Source organism: Pseudophryne corroboree, chromosome 4 (assembly GCF_028390025.1).
Source record: "Pseudophryne corroboree isolate aPseCor3 chromosome 4, aPseCor3.hap2, whole genome shotgun sequence".
Classification (NCBI taxonomy): domain Eukaryota; kingdom Metazoa; phylum Chordata; class Amphibia; order Anura; family Myobatrachidae; genus Pseudophryne; species Pseudophryne corroboree.
In genome coordinates this window covers 825,891,264-825,907,630 of record NC_086447.1, presented here as the reverse complement: position 1 = coordinate 825,907,630, position 16,367 = coordinate 825,891,264, and the positions used below count along the sequence as shown (strand labels likewise).

General features: G+C 43.1%; 1 protein-coding gene and 1 long non-coding RNA gene across 3 annotated transcripts in view; both read left to right on the top strand.

Moving 5' to 3' along the window:
• The window catches only part of MACROD2 (mono-ADP ribosylhydrolase 2), a 3,123,444-nt gene that overhangs the window by 1,819,985 nt on the left and 1,287,092 nt on the right, over nt 1–16,367 (top strand). The window lies entirely within an intron of this gene.
• LOC134911808 (uncharacterized) lies at nt 3,439–4,776 on the top strand. Its single transcript, XR_010176857.1, has 4 exons — nt 3,439–3,540; nt 3,970–4,032; nt 4,395–4,489; nt 4,618–4,776. It is a non-coding gene; the product is annotated as an uncharacterized LOC134911808 (long non-coding RNA).

Genomic DNA, 16,367 nt, shown 5'->3' with positions numbered 1-16,367 from the left:
GTTTCCCGCCGCATGGATAAGTAAGTGCAAATACAGTAAATGTTCATAAACTTCTTATGTCCATAACTATTCGCACGAGCGATTAATCCGCTTCAAACCAACACCGGAATATTGCTAATTAAATACTCTTCCGATGGGTACTAAACACCACTGTATTACTCCTGTCTGACCCTTCGTATCAAACAAAGAGGGATTTCTCTGTTCACGAACATTCTATATTAACCAAACTTTCAGAATCTATCAAAGGGACCATGATCTACAAAATACATTATATAGTGAAAATATGTAACGATTGAGTCGCACGCTACGATCACATAAACTCTACCGTAAATACGCATACCGTGCGCCTGCGGGTGCCCGCGACTGTGAGTATGCGCACGTACGGGAGAGCGTACGCATGCGCAGCACGGACCTGTGTGAGGTGCAAATATGGTAGTGTGCATAGAGATATTTTTCTGACTTTGACAATATATATATATATACACACGTGTATATATATATATATATATATATATATATATATATATACACTGCTCAAAAAAATAAAGGGAACACTTAAACAACACAATGTAACTCCAAGTCAATCACACTTCTGTGAAATCAAACTGTCCACTTAGGAAGCAACACTGATTGACAATCAATTTCACATGCTGTTGTGTAAATGGAATAGACAACAGGTGGGAATTATAGGCAATTAGCAATACACCCCCAATAAAGGAGTTGTTCTGCAGGTGGTGACCACAGACCACTTCTCAGCGCCTATGCTTTCTGGCTGATGTTTTGGTCACTTTTGAAAGCTGGCGGTGCTTTCACTCTAGTGGTAGCATGAGACGGAGTCTACAACCCACACAAGTGGCTCAGGTAGTGCAGCTCATCCAGGATGGCACATCAATGCGAGCTGTGGCAAGAAGGTTTGCTGTGTCTGTCAGCGTAGTGTCCAGAGCATGGAGGCGCTACCAGGAGACAGGCCAGTACATCAGGAGACATGGAGGAGGCCGTAGGAGGGCAACAACCCAGCAGCAGGACCGCTACCTCCGCCTTTGTGCAAGGAGGAACAGGAGGAGCACTGCCAGAGCCCTGCAAAATGACCTCCAGCAAGCCACAAATATGCATGTGTCTACTCAAACGATCAGAAACAGACTCCATGAGGGTGGTATGAGGGCCCGACGTCCACAGGTGGGGGTTGTGCTTACAGCCCAACACCGTGCAAGACATCTGGCATTTGCCAGAGAACACCAAGATTGGCAAATTTGCCACTGGCGCCCTGTGCTCTTCACAGATGAAAGCAGGTTCTCACTGAGCACATGTGACAGAGTCTGGAGATGCCAAGGAGAACGTTCTGCTGCCTGCAACATCCTCCAGCATGACCGGTTTGGCAGTAGGTCAGTAATGGTGTGGGGTGGCATTTCTTTGGGGGGCCGCACAGCCCTCCATGTGCTCACCAGAGGTAGCCTGACTGCCATTAGGTACCGAGATGAGATCATGAGACCCCTTATGAGACCATATGCTGGTGCGGTTGGCCCTTTGTTCCTCCTAATGCAAGACAATGCTAGACCCCTCATGTGGCTGGAGTGTGTCAGCAGTTCTTGCAAGAGGCATTGATGCTATGCACTGGCCCGCCTGTTCCCCAGACCTGAATCCAATTGAGCACATCTGGGACATCATGTTTCGCTCCATCCACCAACGCCACGTTGCACCACAGACTGTCCAGGAGTTGGTGGATGCTTTAGTTCAGGTCTGGGAGGAGATCCCTCAGGAGACCATCCGCCACCTCATCAGGAGCTTGCCCAGGCGTTGTAGGGAGGTCATACAGGCACGTGGAGGCCACACACACTACTGCGCCTCATTTTTACTTGTTTTAAGGACATTACATCAAAGTTGGATCAGCCTGTAGTGTGTTTTTCCACTTTAAATTTGAGTGTGACTCCAAATCCAGACCTCTATGGGTTAATAAATTTGATTTCCATTGATAATTTTTGTGTGATTTTGTTGTCAGCACATTCAACTATGTAAAGAACAAAGTATTTAATAAGAATGTTTCATTCATTCAGATTTAGGATGTGTTATTTTAGTGTTCCCTTTATTTTTTTGAGCAGTGTATATATATATATATATATGTATTATATAAGTTACTGTTAATAAATGTATATATATATATATATATATATATATATATATATATATATATGAAACAAGATTTCGTGTGTGATCCGTAGTTGTATATGTTGAAACACTACTGGCTGCCTTATATGTGAGGAGACCGATAATCTAATATTGTGGTATCCCCTACAGCATCTTTGTATATATTTCGTCTTTTGTTGTTCTCTGTATTTGTAGTAATGCAGTATCTGGTTGCACTTCCTATAACGAGTGGTTGCTTAGCAACCGCATCTCGTGACAACCCAGCCGCGCCCCTTACCCGTCTGACAGTGATTCCCGGCGCAGTGTCGCACAGGTGACGTCACAGACCGGCAGCTGGGACGTGCGGGCTCTGCTCCACAATTGGTGTTTGGTGAGTTGTATTTTTGTATTTACACCTGTTGTTTGTGTACAAGCTGGTTGTGTCTTGATAAAAGAGAGCTGTCCCTGAAACGTCGACCTTACCAGCGGTGGTGTCGTCTTATTATTTCTCGAGTGCCTCCATCATTGTTTGTTTTTATTTTATATATATATATATATATATATATATTCATTTATGTATACACATATATAAATATGTTTATCTATCCTTCCTCCCCCACACATATAACAGTCTGTCTCCCTCTCTCCTTCCTCCCAAACACCACACAGTCTGTCTCTCCGCAATGACTCCATGCCGCATTCTCAGCTCCCCCACCCCATCCCAAAGTCCTGTACCCCCTCACCAAACCACTCTTACCCCAGGGAGAGACTCAGCTGCGCTGCACTCCCCAGGAAGTGCGGGAGCGTGACACGCATGTGAGCCCGTGACACGCATACAGACGCACTTCCGCCGGAACCGGAAGTGAGAAGCCGTGACACGCACGCGGTGTCGGCATTGGAACGCAAAGTGCGTTCTAACTGTTCCCCTTTACTCTTAAAATGGTGAGAACATTTAGAACTAAATAAATTTATGAAGTAGAGCCATTTGCTTGGTTGGAGGATTAATATCCATTTATTAAGTCCATTTACTGAATTATTCAAATTAGCTAACAGGAAGTGATGTAAAGTTAAGGGAGGTATAAAAGGATGTCCTGGACTGTCCCTCATTTGTAGCTGTGTTCCTGTGAAGTTATGCCAGTTCCTGTGAAAAAGTAAGTCCTATTTATTTCCAGTTGGAATATATTTATGGATGCCCTCTTGATCCCATAGCTAATGAAGGGAATCGATTAGGAGGAGTAATAATCTAATTATATATACAGGCTATTGATTTAAAGTATTTATATCAAAAATGTAATTTTGAACTAATTATAGGGAATAGTGCGGTTCAAGATTGGAGATCTCTAAAAGAACCCCATTTTTTGGAGATACTTATTGGAGCAGAGGTGAATTATAAGGTTTCACTCTCCTTGAGGAAATTAGGTAAGAACCTGAATAATTAAGTTATGATCAAAGTGTCATATGTCGTTAATATTATGGTCCTGATCTTAGTTTTGGGCGTTGAAAATAGTGATAGAATAGAACCATAGCTGTTAAGTGGACCCATACTTGGTTACGGCCCAATATTGATTGACTATTCTAATATTATATACCAATGGGCGTTATATCAAATTGCATAAAAGATCCATTAATGATGAGGTTAATGAATTGGCATCAGCATGGTCTCTTATATTTAAGTGATTAAGTTGTATCTATTGTATATATAGAACTTTAAAATCTCTTCTTAATGGTGTTGATGGTTTTGTCTCCTTCATACAAGTAACATATAAGATAGCCATAAAAGAATGTATAGTGTACATATATTATATGGGAGCTATACTAGAAAAACAATTTTACCCTTGTTCTTTCTAGGGAAAATCACAACATCTGACTTCAACTTAATTGTAAATTTTTGTTTTGATGAAGCCAATTTAGGTATGTATGGCTAAATTGCATTAGATTTATACGAGTATATGGTAAAATAATTGATTCCTTTTTTCATAAATTTATGGACCCGATTTGTGGTGCCACGACTGTAAGACTCCCAAAGACATCTAGTTGCCTCTTCCTTTTAAGTTTTCATTTTCATTTATGTATTATTTCTTCTAATTGAATAGAAGCAATGTTAATGATGATTGATTTGCTTTATATGTTCTAAATTAAAATTGAGGTCATAAATGATTGATGAGATTGATCTTTGTTATAAAATCCATCATTTTCTGACCCTTTTCCCTCCCCTTCTTGGAATATATATATAGATATAATGTATATTGATGATTATAACGGTAATGTTTCAGACACCACATCATTTGAAAAGAACATGTGATTGGATGTAGCATTAGGAATTTAATCCCGTCCTAACCAGTGGTAAATTATTTTCTCACAAAAACGGGTATGTATGTCCATCCCTACTTGACTGTATTAGAGTACCCGTTATGAGAGAGAAAAAAAGAGTTTATTATTCAATAAGTTAATCTTGAAGACTATGTGATTTACTTATTTCCCTCTGTAACTATTTAGATTGTAAACCCCTGATGAAGTCCTAACGGACGAAACGCGTTGGGTTTCGCAGTATTGGGTCAAAAAAGTCACCACCACAAGCATCTGGTTGGATACACGTCCTTTTCAAGTTCTGATTGTGATTACCTGACTATAAATTCCTCATATCAACTAAAAATGTCTATGTATAAGATTGTGAAATCGTTTTACTGAATTTTTAGACTATTGTATCAATGTCGAATTTTTAGGTTACAAGTACCTTTTATTTGTGTATAAATAAAAACCTTTTAAATATTGTTAAATATTATTAATCTAAAGGCTGATTGGCTCCCATGAGAACCTTTTTACTCCACATATATAAATATGTTTATCTATCCTTCCTCCCCCACACATATAACAGTCTGTCTCCCTCTCTCCTTCCTCCCAAACACCACACAGTCTGTCTCTCCGCAATGACTCCATGCCGCATTCTCAGCTCCCCCACCCCATCCCAAAGTCCTGTACCCCCTCACCAAACCACTCTTACCCCAGGGAGAGACTCAGCTGCGCTGCACTCCCCAGTATCCAGAGACTCACCTGCGCTCACATCCCTGCCAGGCACTAAGTGGCATATCCTTGGGGCCCCTCTTTTTCTTGGGTCCCAGTACAGGTGTCCCCTTTGACCCCCCTTCCCCCTATTGCTGGCCCTGCATCGAATAGAGGTAGACCCCCACATACGCAGCATGGCTGTGTATGCAGGCGGTCCGGCGCCATGTTTCCACTCACAGGAAACGCAGGTGACGTCACCAGGCCCCGCCCGAAATCGGCCTTGGCACGCCTGCGTTTGCTGCTCCCCCCCCTCCCATCGCATGGTGAAGGGTTGCACATGTGCACTGTAGCCACTGCGCGTATGCAGACCCTCTGAATGAGGCCACTGCGTGCGAATGTAGCCTCTGAATAAGGCCCATAATGTACAATATGCCCAATTGTAAAATCTAGGACTATTAGGAGCCACTGAGAAGCACTGTGACTGCTGGGGATTGCTGTTCCCCAGTATCTTTTTTGATTGGAATTCTAGCAAGTTGCTTGGTTGTGGTGACCCCATGGCTAGGTATCCTTTACCTTCATTGATGTTATACTATATATTCCATCACTGACTACCAAATATTAGGTTGCATGTGATGTGGCATGATTACGCTTCAGTTACAAGTGAGGACATTCTCCCAAATGTAAGGCTATGGGGATGCAGTTATTATACCAGCTGTCGGGATCCCGGCGCTCAGGAGACCAATGCTGGAATCCCGACAGCTGGTGAAATAGCGACACCCAGTTTCCCGACCACCGCCGGGTATTTCCACTTGGTTGTTGGGTCCACACCACCAACTGAGTGGGAATAGAAACTGTGGTGTGCTCAGCGAGCCCATGAGGGGACTCGCTGCCTCGCTGTCAGGATTCTGACAGATGGGACGCTGCTGTCGGTATACTGACAGCCGGCATCCCGTCTGCTGGTAATTCATATGTATTCTATATGTACTGTGTACAGAATTGCAGGATATTTTGCACACAGTCACGTGACTTGTGTATTATATATGGTGCTTTACTATAATACATACTTTTCTGGAGCCTCCCGGCCATTCTGGGAGAGTAGGCATGTATGTTATAATAGCACATTACTGTATAATATAAGATAAAGCATAATATGCTGATCTGCCTAGAGATACGCACTAGCTGAGCACAGGGAATCATAGAACCTGGACTCCAGAACAGTCTAGAGCCTCAGTGGCCGGCTATATGGTTCTAATGCTTATATGTAAATAGAAGTATTACTGTCTAATATTGAAATAAGTAAAGAAGACGGGATGGTACAGTATAGTGATAGAAACCAAACAGGTGCAGAAGACTTTTTATATACTTGTGTGGTTCAGGGATATACAGATGACACATAAACATTAGACATATCTATAGTCGGAGAAATGCTGTAAATCAGTAGAAAATGGAGTACGGAACCCCCCTTGGCTGGCACCAGCTTCTCCGATTTTATTTCCCTTATTTTACAATTATTTGTATTTTTGTTTCAGTATTCATTTATTTTCCATAAATATCACTGTGATCCCAAAGTACAGCTCATCGTGTGTGTAAATATATCTGCACAGTTCTCTCTAATCCCATTCAGAGAAACGCTGGCATGTACACCTCCCCGTCATTATCAGATATTGCCGCACCAAACAAGGCTTCTGACTGGCACTGTTCTGTTCTCTCTGGTGTTGTCAGACCACTCTACAATAGTGCTTGGACTTTTGTTTACTGACCTTAATAAATAGAGTCCAGGAAAATGACTGAGGCCGTCATCCAGCAGCAGATTGATGATACTGTAGTTCTTCATGCCATCGTTTACAGATAATTATTGAAACTCTTTCTTTACTGTGTAACTTTTGCGAAGAGACCCGGCAAGGATTTATGACGGGTAAATAACGTTTCTGTCCTACTACCAGCTCGCCGCCAGAGGGTAAAGTGTTTATTCTACTATGAAATGAAATGCATTTTAGGATTTTGCTAAATAATCATTTTATTATTAAATCATTTTCATAATAAAATGAAACAGGATGGACCTAAACGTTTCTTTCAAACGGCAGGGCTGTATTTGCCAATATGCATGCTTAGCATCTGTCGTCCGCCCCTTCAATGTAATAGGCAGTGCGAGCTTCCCTGGCAAGCAGTGCCAACTTTAATTTACTACCCATCTCTTCAAGATTTTACGGAGCGTGTTTATCACTGTCATGCCATGGTAGCGCACCTCTGACACAATGAACACCGTGCTTCGGGAATAAAATATCTGTCTGCATATTGCAGGCAGGGAATTAATTTATTCCCATCTCAATGTAGGGTCACTTAGGTCTGCTCGTAGCTGCTGTTGGGGAACTGGAGCTATTTCTTTGTCCTGCCTTCCTGCTAGGTATGGCCATTGATGTTTTCTTCCCGTTGGCAAATAGTTTTACCATCGATGGGTGAGGTTCAACAGCAAAATCCCACCACTTTTAAGTACTGCACAATATTTTTTTTGTTTTGCACATGCGCAGCCCCGCATCAGTGATGGCTTAACAATCAGTAGTTCCCCCCAATGGTTAAAAGTATTAACCCATCAATAGCCATCATTAATGGCACCCATGTATTTATTATACAAGGTGATTCAAAAGTCGCAGTACACCCTTTTGTTTCAAAAACTGTGCAGCAAATGGGAAAACTGTATACTCCAGTAAGTTATGGGTGAGGTGGGCTATCTTTTAGGATATGTACCGAACATGGGCGCCATCTTGAATATAAGTCAGTTTTCCCATTTCCTGCACAGCTTTTGAAACAAAAGGGTGTACTGTGACTTTGACAAGGGTGTACTGCGACTTTTGAACCACCCTGTACTTTTCCCTGTTTGTCACTTTTGCACTATTTTTTATATTTTTCAGTGGATTAGAGGGTGCAGTTGACTTCTGTAGTCACTGACCCCTGACCTCGGAGAGGTGGTGTGGTCCCAAGACACCCATCTACCTTCTCCTTCTAAGCCACCTCATGCAGTGTAACATAAGTCTGGAGAAAAAAGCTCCCCTGCCCCCACACATGTGACATCACGATAGAGGAAGCCAGGACCGGGAAGCTGGGCACTATCCAACTCTCCAGGCTGTAGGATGCCGTTCCAGATGCCATGAAAGCCAAGTATAGGTGCCAGCTGGGTAGCAACAGTACCACTTCTTGGACCTTGCGCTCCTAGCTAATGTTTTGGGTATAGGTATACCCACAATCAAAATCCCGACAACAAATGACAGACGTTAAAATCCCGACAAGGTCAAAATACAGACAAGGTCAAAATACCAACATTTAAAATGTCGACAGGTCGAAAAGTTGACACAAGTTTTCGTTTTTTCTTGGGGTATGTTAACATAAGTCAACATTGACATCGTATAAGTGTACCGCGTTACCTCGAATGACTCGCTGCGTTCGGCACACTATTATTTCCCCCCTCCAGGTCCACTAGGATGGTAAATTATGAACAAGTTGGTTTCAATGAAAAACTCATGTCGACTTTTTGACCTGTCAACATTGTAAATGTCGATATATTGACCTTGTCGGTATTTTAAATGTCGGTATTTTGAACATGTCAGGATTTTGACCTTGTCGGGATTTTGACCGTTGGTCAATGATTGTCGGGGTTTTGACCGTCGGGATTTTGATTGTAGGTAAATTGACCGCATCCCGGTATAACTATTAATTTCCAGTACAAATAATAGAGGTGAAAATCTCAGACAGACTGGCATTAGCCTGTAGGGTGTACTATTATGTTACATGTACAGTGCCACAAGGCTGTAAGAATTTGCAAAGGCAGCCTACAATCCGTAAATAAATTTTGGGAAAGTATGTAATGTTTATTTTGTTCTTTCTAAGTAAGATTCCAGAAAGATTTTTGCGGCACCTCCCGGTTATTTTATGGCAGCCTAGAGCTCACCAACTCCTGCTCACTCAGAACATATTATCCCATGGTCAATATGCACCTAGAATGCAGATAGTGGTTTTAGTTGTTACAGAAACACTGTAGAGAATTTGTTAGGAAAACAGTTTTTATGTGTCTGAGAAAACCCAGACAATTAGTGTATATCTCTACACATTAAAGCCACCGATGAGAGCAGTCAAATATTTGAAGCCGGAAAAAGAGTTTCATTACTGAGAAATAATTCCATAAAGAATGCAGTAAGCTGTAGATCTTTGTGTGCATAGCCCTAGTGCCAAGTCTGCACATCTGTGAGCGAATAAATACCTATTACCAAGTGTTATAAAGAGCAGATTACCATTCAGGCATTAACAAACCCTCCGTGCTGGAATCTACAGTTTGTTCCTATTTTCTCTCAAGATTTACATTGGTTGCCAAGATTACAAATCTGGTAATGTTCTCTTAACACCGAATCTTGAATACAGACAGGCAAAATAGGAAGCTATAGCGTAATAATAGATTTCAGCACAACAAGTAAAATAATGAGCAATTTTCTGCTTTAATGAAGACTTAATGTGTTAGATGAAGAGGTGTTACTGATCTTCATAGGCCTTTTCCTAGACACTAGGAGACCGGCTGGAGCACTACAGAAGGAACAATACTATAATAGATGATGCAATTTGTATAGAGACTGCAGTGGGAGAGCACAAGCTGTTTCGTACACCTGCTTTCTCTAAGTCTCCAAAGGGATGATAAGAAGCCATTACTGTCTGCTTCTGAGATGGTGAGGAGGCTAAAGGGACCGTGTGTCTTTCCATTGTTTCATCCCTAAATACGAGCTGATTTCTGCGCTGTTTGCGGGCTAAGCGTAACCCACGTGCACTTTTTTGGCTGCATGTTGTTGGAGAGTTTACCACTTGCACATTGTGGGGTAAATTTGCTAAGAAGGGAGTTCTATTTAAGATGGGATGTTGCCCATAGCAACCAACCAGATTCCAGGTATTATCTTCTATAAGGTGCTAGTCAAATGAGAAGCAGAATCTGATTGGTTGATATGGGTAACATCCCATATTAAATAGAACTCCCATCTCAGTAAATTTACCCCTGTGTTCCACTGCTTACCACTCTATATTGATTCCTGCTGCTCACCAACATGCATATGAATTATATCCCAATATTATACAGCAACTGTCCATATGGGAAAGTCTGTCCATACCAGAAAGCGTGAACCTTGATCTATGGGCTGGATTCAAATGAGCTCTCCCTCCTTCCAAGTTAATTTCAACTTGCTACCCCCAGAGGTAGCAAGATGAAATGCACGTAAGGAGAACCGTTTGGGCGCCCAAACGTGTATTTTCTCAATCGTTCCCATTAGTTTAATCGGGTTTAGGTACTTTGCGCACCTAAACCCGACTGTACTGGGGGCGATAACAGGGGCCATTTGAATAACGCCCCTCTCTCTCCCATCACTGTAGACGGGAGATAGGGGTTGCGTTAAGATTTGAATCCCCCCCCCCCCTATGTGTTTAACGCTGGTCATACACCAGGACGACCAGCATCCAATCCGAATCCAGGCACGATTTCCCTTCAATTCCCCCGGCAGCTCTGGACACACGATGATTTGTGGTTCTGGACACACGATGGATCTTTAAACGATCGTTGGTGTGCCTCACCAAAATAAATAAATATATAAATAAATCCAGGGAGATTCCACTCAAAATCAAATGGTACATCGTATGTACATCAAACATGGTACGATGTGCATACGATTACGACGGGTAATACGGGCTGCACATATGATCATTTGATGCGATGTGCAACCCGCGGGGCCGTGCATCATAATCGTGCATAAAACATGCGCGATGTGCACCCAATGCGTACACAATGCGTCAATCGACACGTCGATATCTTGTATTCGTACATGATATTGACCTGATGTATGGCCAGCATTAGGATTCCCCAGTGGGGAGGTATGGCTCTCAGGACAACTGTTTGGAATGCTCTAACAGTGTGTGGGACTAGAATAACGTCCTGAAAATGAGGACATGTGCATGGCATATAGCTATAGTCACAAAGGGCTTGAGTCAGATACAATGTCAATGGGGGACATTCCGAGTTGATCGCTCGCAAGCTACTTTTAGCAGCCATGCAAACACATAGTCGCCGCCCATGGGGGAGTGTATTTTCACTTTGCAGGTGTGCGACCGCCTGGGCAGCCGAGCGGTACAAAAACATTTTGTGCAAAACAAGACCAGCCCTGTAGTTACTTATTCTGTGTGATGATTGCTGCGACGAAGGTCCCGGAATTGACGTCAGACACCCGCCCTGCAAATGCCTGGACATGCCTGCGTTTTCCCAAACACTCCCACAAAACGCTCAGTTGACAACCATAAACGCCCTCTTCCTGTCAATCTCCTTGCGATCGGCTGTTCAAATGGAATCTTCGCTAGATCCAGTGCACAGCAGCGATGCGCTTAGTGCCCATATGATGCACGTGCAGTTTTGCCATTTTTTACCTGATCGCTGCGCTGCGAAAATCGGCAGCGAACGATCAACTCGGAATGACCCCCAATGTCGGATGCAGTTCAGAGATTTGTATTTCTGTGGTGCATGCGTTCTAACTCTGTGCGTATAGTGACACTTGTGATTCAGAAGCGCAATGTCAGATATTATTAACACGGAGGTGGCTATGTCGACACGCGGAGATGGTCTGTCTGATGGGTGACATTTGGGGGTGGCAAGGAAGTGTCACTGAAGTAATAGCAACTCAGACACTTAGGCTGGGTACACACTAGGGCGATATCTGCAAGGTATGTCGTTTCCAGGCAAATTGGAACAACATATCGTGTGGATCGTACAGTGTATAGGCAATTGCGTGCTCCTGTGAGACGTATAGGATATCTTCCGGGTGGGTGTGCTGCATGGTCAGTCAGAAGATATCGTGTATGAAGCCACGCTGCTAAATGCAGCGTGGCATGGTACATCACTCCATCATCCGCTGCATTGTGCAGTGTGTACGCAGTATGTTGTCCTGTTGCCCGTCGGATCACCCTTCTGTGTACCATAGGCCCAGATTTATCAAAGCTTGGAGAGAGAGAAAGCTCTTAACTGTCATTTTTCATACATAGGGGCCTATTTATCAATGACTGATAAAACTTATTGTGAATTATAAAATTAGTTGCATATGTTAAACGATGCTCCAGCCAATCAGCTCCTAACTCTCATCTATTTGAAAAATGACAGTTGACTGCTGATTGGTTGGAGCACCATTTATCATGCACAACAAGTTTTATCATTTACAACAAATTTTATCACTTGTTGATAAATAGGCCCCACAGCCTGTAACATGACAGTTAGGAGCTGATTGTCTGGTACTTTTTCTCCGTCCACTTTATCTCTTTCAAACTTAGATAAATCTTGGCCTTAATCACTCACAAAGGAGACCATACTCTGATGGTCAATCTGCACCTAGCATGGGGCTGGTACAGGTTTCGATGGTGTGACTGATGGTGTGTATAAAGAAGCACCAATCGGCATATGAGCATCTAAAGGCGCACAAAGTGGGCGTCTCAGTCCTTGCACATTCAGATACATGCGTAGTTCAAAAATATTGACCATTTGCACAAATATCGGCATTTCCTCCAATATGTGTTATGAATCCCAGCACTGTAGCTTAAAATATAGCTTTAGCCAAAACTAAATATTTTGTATTGTGTGGCAATCAGTGAGTAGAAATAAAAAGAAGAGAAAGTTATAGAAACCCCTGGTCATCCCTGAAGATGGCGTAAGACATTGTAGACTGTAGGTTACTTTCCACAAGAGTTACTTACAGAAGGATCCCTCTGCGGAGCTCTCTACTTGCGTTGTCAGCAGAACACACATGCGCTGTAGTGTGCACGGCTCCCGGAGAAGTAGGGAAGGAATTGCTTTACCAAGGAGTGGCCATTTTGTTGGGTGTGGTGGTCAAATATTATACTGCGTTTGGTGTGGCATGTCGCTGTGAGACCGGGCGCTATTGATCTGGTGCTGAGGAGAGTTAACGCGGTTGTGGCCCGCGCTGTGGAGGCCAGTGGTGGATGAGTTATCCTGCATTCGACTATTTCTTATAGGAATCAGCATTTGTTCAGGGCAGATGGAGTGCATCTTTCTGAAGAGGGTACGGCTAGGTTTGTGGATGATATTTTTAGGGGGTTAGATCGGTTTTTGTAGTATGGTGGCGGCGGCGGTTTCGGAGGAAGCCTTTGTGTTGGCCAGTCTCAGAACGGCTTCTGTTTAATTACCAGTTATTTACATAGCGCACACATATTCCGCAGCGCTTTACAGAGAATATTTTGCCATTCACATCAGTCCCTGCTCCAGTGGAGCTTACACTCTATATTCCCTACCACATGTACATGCACACACATTCACGCTAGGGTTCGTTTTGTTGGGAGCCAATTGACCTACCTGTATATATTTGGATTCTGGGAGGAAACCGGAGTACCCGGAGGAAACCCGCGCAAGTAGAGAGAGAATATACAAACTCCACACAGTTAGGGCCATGGTGGGAATGGAACCCATGACCTCAGTGCTGTGAGGCAGTAATGCTAACCATTACACTATCCGTACTGTTTAATGGTTTGTTATGATAGGTTATGTTTCCCTGGGGTGCAGTTCAGTCGCAGAGGAGGTTAGGCATGGACAGCAGTGTTGGACAAGGGGCACTACCAGACCAGGTGGGCCCTTTCCTTCTCCGTGGCTGGGCTGTCGCCTAAAGTCGATGCCGATGTGGGCAGGTGGCCTCATCAGTTTGGTGTTGTCCCCGCAAGTGTTGGGCGGCTGGCCCAGCCTTTACGAGTCGGATGGGCAAGGATGGTGGCAGCTGGCCCTGTGTGCAAGTTTACTGCTAGTGCTGACACTTAAGCTAGGCCATTCCTTTCCTGCCACCATACTTTAGTTTAGCATTAGATTTAAATAAAAAACTACTTTAAATCCTCTCAATAAAAAGCTGACCCCTTTCACTGCAATTACAGTTAGTTGCCTGTGTGGTTATTATAGATAAATTAGTGTGTGTGAAGTGTGGGTGCATCTGACGTGGAGAGTTTAAGAAATTATAATTATTCAGTCTATGCCCCACAATCCCTCGTCATCCCTATTATGTTTTATCAGTACAACTGGATGGGTCGGGGAGGGGATCATCTGCCTGCCTTATGGTCATCAGCTGGCGTTGTGGCCTGAAACGGAACCACCCGGTGATATCACCGGCACAGATGTGCGGGAATGCCATGCAGTAGCTGAAGAGACTTGAATAACGTCTGTAAAAATGATAATTTTGTACTCACTGATTTAAAACCAAGTGCAGACAATTAGTGGATCACTGTTGTGTTGATCACACTGCTTTATTACTGACAAAGTAGTGATGTGCAGTAACCCATAGCAACCATAATGAACCTTGATTGATCCAATGCAATTTAGATGATGAAAATAATTTCTAATTAGCAGTTATGGATTTTTACACGTTTGTACGGTCATTTCAACGCCACTGAGTGTGGATTTAATGGTTCACTACTATATTGTATCTTCCTGCCATGTTACTTGCAAGGCACTGCAGAGAGTTGATTTAACTTTGCATATAATATGACATTACTAGATAAAATGACCATGTTGTTGCTTATGAAAGATAGCATTGTATTTGGGATAGCACACACCCTGTCATAAATCATAAACAGTAGTTATTAGAAATCACTGAGGAGTACTGTAAGACGTGTATTAATTTATTGTGCTTGAACCTTAACTATACACTTTAAGCTAGCTTGCCAACTAAAATAAAGACACGGACATAACTGCATTGGATTAAATGGTCATTAATTTTTTTAATTGGAATGACCTTTCGTAGTGGGTGGCCAGTAAGATGCTACCACTAACCAGCTGTAGTCAAAGATCTTACAAAATGGCAGCGACTAAACGCCCCAACTGAAATGGCGACGACTGAAACGCACTATCTATATATATACAAACAAACATAACCTGTGTTGTGAAGAGGTGTCACCACCCCTTACTTTAGCACAGCGAGGACGCTCCCTCAAAGAAGCGCCCATTGCCCCCCCACAAGGGCAGGACACACTCGCCGTCCTTCAAAAGGGGCAAGTGCCCCACATCACCACTTATGCTACACATTACCGCTGGCCAGTAGCGCCTTCCCCACCCACTAAATTCAGAGATAAATGATAATTAGTAAGCCAAATTAAAGAGAGACAAATTAAAGGGTCAACGTGGCGAGTGTGTGGCCTTCCCAACCGACAAGAGGAATAATTTTGTTAAGATTCTCCTTACATACTGTACACTGAAATCATCGGCCCTATACGCAATGATAGGTTGACCCTAACCAATTATAACACACTACAACACTTGATCTGCCTAGCAACAGATGACCTAATTCAACCAATCACAAAAATTCAAGCATCTTATATAGATTTCGTGCCTAGACAGCCCTCTCCTTATATTTGCAAATAAAAGTGCAAGGTTGTAATCTGCATGGTTTTTTTATACAGGTCATATTTGTTTACTCTCCCGGAACCTGCGGGAAACACTCGATTTTCCCCCCAGCACCTCTGTATCTCGTCCACTTCCTAATTAAGTGGGCAGAATGGGGAGAATAATAACAGGAATTTGTAGATTTTTTTTTACCACATATTCGCATGTACTTACCTCTGTACATCGTGTCTCCACCGCGCAGGGTAACGCCAGCTTTTGTAGGCATTACCCTGTAGAAGCCTATGGGGTTTCTTCCGCAATGCAATGTGACAGAACCCTCTCAGCCTCCCCCTTGGCCATTGCTGTTCTGCGCATATGCAGAAGGACACCTGGGTCCAGCAGCAGCGCAGTGCGAAGGACAGCTCTGATCGCAAGAGCTTTTTTTCACAACACTAATTGCATATGTTAGTACATGTGCGATTAGTGTCAGCACGATGTGTTGCGGGATGTACCACAACAGTTTGGTACATCCCACCCTGACAAGCCTAGGGAGTCTGACTGTACTGGGGAAAATCACTCTGCTGTAAAATTTTCACAAAATCAGGTTCAACGCAGCAGTATTTACTAGTGTGTGTGTGTGTATATATATATATATATATATATATATATATTTATCAAGGGGTCCAGCACATGCACTCTCTAATGGTTAGCCAAACCTCTGTTGTTGCTGTCCACACCCCTAAACATAGGCCCCTACAACTGCATTCCCCCGGGGGTCCCTTCATGCCCCAGCCCGACACTGTTTATACTGTATGTACAGTTGTCCTATATGACTGTGTATTGACCCAGCTTGTTTTACTATGTT